The sequence below is a fragment of the Takifugu rubripes genome, chromosome 5 (assembly GCF_901000725.2).
Source record: "Takifugu rubripes chromosome 5, fTakRub1.2, whole genome shotgun sequence".
In the NCBI taxonomy this organism is placed as follows: Eukaryota; Metazoa; Chordata; class Actinopteri; order Tetraodontiformes; family Tetraodontidae; genus Takifugu; species Takifugu rubripes.
In genome coordinates this window covers 5,194,787-5,199,262 of record NC_042289.1, presented here as the reverse complement: position 1 = coordinate 5,199,262, position 4,476 = coordinate 5,194,787, and the positions used below count along the sequence as shown (strand labels likewise).

The following is a 4,476-nucleotide window of genomic DNA, read 5'->3' as shown; positions in this document are numbered from 1 at the left end:
ATTCTGGAAACCTTGTAACCCGAACATCAGGCAGGAGGCTCCAGGGGGAGCGCAGTGATTCTTTCTTCCTCGTGTCCTATAATACAGGCGGACTCCCACCAGTGCTGCGGGGGCGGATGTGGCCGTCACAAAAGCCGGCCAGACCTGTTAAAGGTTTCCTGCAAGGTTTTTGCTCCGGCTGGTTAAATTGCTCGTGGAATTTGTTAAAGTAAGAGTTCCATGACGTTTGGCTACCAAATATCAATGGATTTACGACAAACACGGTTCTAAATGTGATCTAAGGAGGCTGCTGCTCTATTTACCAGGCTGGCACAAACATGTGCTTTGATGTGATTGGATGTTTCTTTGATTTTAAATGCTTTGAATTAAGCTGCTTTGTTCTTTTTCAAGGGTGACCTCAAGTCTGTCTCCTCTCAGCTCTGGTAAATTCTGGTGATCTGCTTATTCTAAGCTAGTCTCTCGGGTATTATCTGCCCCCCCGACAACTCAAAGATCATCCTATAAAGTTGCTTTTATCACGACGCGTAGGCCTTTGTTCTCCCTCTTTGATGGAGTCCAGAAAGCGTCTGGTCCATATCAAACATCTCCATCAACTCCATCCGAAGGTTCCTGGCAGAGCCGTCGTGACTCAGCGGGGGAGGGTGTGAAAGAAATATATGAAAGTCCTTTCTCCAGAAGTTTGTCCTGATCCCTTCCACCCAATCTCCATTTGAAGCGGACCCCCGCGTCCCCCTGCTCTCTCACTCTTCCCACTGCCGCGACACATTTGTAAATGATCCATTAAGTTTTTTATCTGCCGGTCTCTTCCCTCCATTCAGCAGTAATAAAATTCATTATGGCGCCTCCCTTTAGGTGAGAGCTCGATGTGCTCGGAATTTCATTCTCGCGCTCCCGGGGGCAACGGCGCTGAAATGTAATTTCATTTTAACTAGTTTTCCCTGAGACCTGGGAGGTCTCTCGGTCCACCGAGACGTGGCCCTAACACGCGACTCAGCCAGCGAGTCTTCATTATGTCTTGGCGGGTTGAGGAGCGGCGTTTTGTTTACCTGCCATGTTGGACAACCGCTAGCCGCCGCGGCGCTGAACCTCTTCAGGTATAAAAATAACACTTTCATAACAGTTGTTTGCTGCTGACAGGGAGCGCAGGGCTTCTCCTCGCTAAATCAATTATCGATGGCGCCGCTGTTGTGTCTCGCTCCGGTGGAGACGCGTGTCACCGCGGAGCGGGGAAACAGCGTTTTAAGTGGTTTTAATGTAAGCCCACTTCAAGGGAACACGCCAGAACAGCGTCATTTGCTACAGAAACGGGACTCTTTGATGGCGTCCGTGGCTAATTGGCCTCAGGCTCTGCGTATTTCTAATCCAAAGTGAAGTCTAATTTTGTGTTCCTCAATGTAATGAGTTGTCCAAACCCCCCCATCTCATAAAAACAATGAATGAAGCAAATTACAGGCATCTGTCTCAGTTTAATGTCTTTAAAATGAATATCTTTGTGTTTTTTTTACGAATCCCAACTTGACGTGTGAACAATCGCGTTAGCTCCTGTATGCTTTTGGTAGCCTGTTACAGGTTTAGTGGAGTCAGATACCAATAAAGCTCTTATGGCCCCCCAAAGGCACCTAAAGGTAGATAGAGAGGTGGAAAACAAGACGATGAGCTACAGGGGAGGAGCAGTCAGGCGTTTTATAGCAAAAGCAAATAAACTACCGTTGTTGTGACCACTGGGAACCTGCGAGGCCCAGATTAGCAACGCGGCGCGTTAGCGCCCCTGAATCAGTCTGTGAAGTCACGTTTTAATGAAGTGAAAATCAAATCCATTTGTTAAAAGCCTCTTTCTATGTAACCGAGGTCACCCTCAGCATTCACATAAAGACAGTGAAGGCGAGCGTGCTGAACCATTGGAGAACGCCGCTGGTGAAATCGCACAACTCAGTCATGTAGGAGCGGCAATCATTAAAGTAACAATGCCGCCGAGGCAGCTGATCAAAAGTAGGCAAGAAAACTAAAGGCGGCACTTCAGGGCTGCTTTATCCAGCATTTTCTGGGGGAACACCACAAATTCAGAGGGCTCCTCTGAATATTTAAAGCCCTTTCCTCCACTTCAAAGCGTCTCTGTTACCTGGCATGTAAGAGAAATCCCTCACCAATGTTCCCATCCCTCCATCATCCTGTTTTTTAAACTTTGTTAGAATGTAGTCCAGGTTAAAGTAAATATTATATACATTTATTATATTATACATCCTGAATTCTGCCTTCCATCCGGCGGGTTGAACTCAGAGATCAAGAACGGGGCAGTTGTGATTTATGGGCTCTCACTCCTGCGGCACAAATTAGCGGGAGCGTAGTTCAATTACGCTCAGAGGAAGTCAGGGGCAACCATTATAATGAGGGTCATCGGGGCAGAGCGGGGACAGGAGGCGAGGAAGGAGACCCACAACCAGCCCCCCAGTGGAGAGAAGGAGCGGCACGTTCTCTGCATCCCCACTGGCCTTCGTCACCTTCCTGTATCGTTGCGTCAATACTCAGCCCCGTGTGGTTAACCTCTGGTTAGCTCACGTGATTATTGGTTTGCTCCGTTAATTACGGAGCAAACCCTTCCTTTTATTTACAGATTTCCAGTTAACTAATACTCACAACGATGGCTCTTATTACTTCAGGACACACTAAATGGTTTCCACGTGTTATGGACTCACTCAGCAATAATCAATAGCTTTGCTGAAAAGCACGGGGGGGTGGGGGGGGGGGGGGGGGGGGTGGGGGTGCGGGGGGGCTCACCTGTTATCAGCGATGCCTTCAGCACAATGCAAGTGTTCAGTAGTCGGTGACGGAGGCGTCGTTAAGGGCGACTCGCACGTGGAAGCAGTGGCAGGAGCCGTGAGATAAAGAGAGGGGTGATTAAGAGAGGTGTGTTGACCTTGTGGTGGGGGGGTGAGGAGAGGATCAAGACTTAAAGCTGCACATGCAATTAAAACTGACTTGACTGATGCGTGGTCTAAAGAGACGCTTGGATCCTCGCTACCCAGCGTGGTGGTTTGGTTATTTTATTGACATTATAAATCCAGAAGTGCTGAAAATGGGCCTCAGTTGTCATTTCCTGTTTGGCTTTTCTTTTGCTTTTAAAGGAAAAGAGAGTAACAATCAAAGCGACAGGGGGCTCCATCATTGACGCATTCCCCCCCACCCCAACCATTTATGGATATTTGATTCTCCTCTACAAACCCCGACAGCGCCACCGTCGCTCTGAGCCTCTGGTTCTCATCCAGGAGGCTGTTGCATCATGGCAGAGGAACAGTGTGAGTACAGCAGGAGGGGCTCAGCACCTCCCCTTTACTGATTACAGTAACCTAGAGACTCCTGATCGGTGCAGCCACCCCTGGGGGCTCATACGTAGTCTGCTAACGTCTGCACCAAGTCAGGGGGGAGAACTGTCCCAATGCTGCACTGACTGGGTAGATTTTCTATAGATTATGTCGCAATCATCCATAAACTACCTCAAATCTACCTCAAATCTCAGGCTGAGGCTAAACCTGCACAGCGTAGACACCCCAGAGATGAGGAGGTCCACTCCTTCACCGTTCTCGGCCCGAGCATCTACAGAGCAGGTGAACGGAGCGCCGCCCGCTCGCTCGCTCATCCGTTCTGAGCTGCCGCAGGAGGACGGCGTCCACCATCACAGAGATGGATCTCCTGATCACTTCTGTTTCTATTAATCACCATCTAGAGAAGCCGCCGGCGCCGATCCCAACTCATCTCCATAAATCAGAGGAACCGGTTTGCGTCAGACCCTGTTGGGCGTCGCTGTGGTGACCTCATCTGCCCGTGCCCGAGTCCTCGCGGGGCGTCGACCCTCAGCGCTCCTCTGGCGGGTGCGCGTCGGCGTCATTATTCACCGGCCTCATCGGTGACGGCGCGTCGACCTTCAGCGGCGTGAACTGAAGAGGCCCCTCGACTGTTTATTACCAGGCGTTCGGCGTTGGTTCACTTGGAGCCACGTCACTGTTCCAGACCCGGGGCGACGGCCCTCTTGTGTTTTAAATAACAGAGATGATTATATTCTAACAGGGCTTCTATTATCTCTGAAGGTTTCGCATTCGGTCTTTTATCTAAAGGGCCACACACGCAAAGGTCGATTCACGCCTCGCTCGTCCTCGTGGGAGCTGCTTCTTTTTAGCTGTTTCTCTTTTGCCTGGCTGGACAACAGAGTTTAATAATCTCAAATAAAGTCCCGAAAAGGTTGCCTAAACATGAGTAATGCGATGTTTACGGAGGCAGAGTAGAGAGGACAGATTTCTCTGATTAATCACCAGCGCTGAGCGTTCAGCACTGCAGCTGCAGCAATTAAAAAATAAAGTAAATAAAGCAAAGTTTCTAATCACTCACCGCTGGGGAAGCTTCTGGAAACAGTCTGTTTTTGCTGCTTCTGTACATATTTGCTATCCACAACAGTGGAATCGCTCTCATATTGAGAGGTTGATT

General features: G+C 49.3%; 1 long non-coding RNA gene across 1 annotated transcript; it reads left to right on the top strand.

Annotated features, from left to right (window-relative positions):
* The first annotated feature begins 617 nt into the window (after positions 1-617).
* Positions 618-4,132, top strand: LOC115249927 (uncharacterized). Its single transcript, XR_003888541.1, has 4 exons — positions 618-1,094; positions 3,123-3,293; positions 3,515-3,602; positions 3,722-4,132. It is a non-coding gene; the product is annotated as an uncharacterized lncRNA (long non-coding RNA).
* The last annotated feature ends 344 nt before the right edge of the window (positions 4,133-4,476 follow it).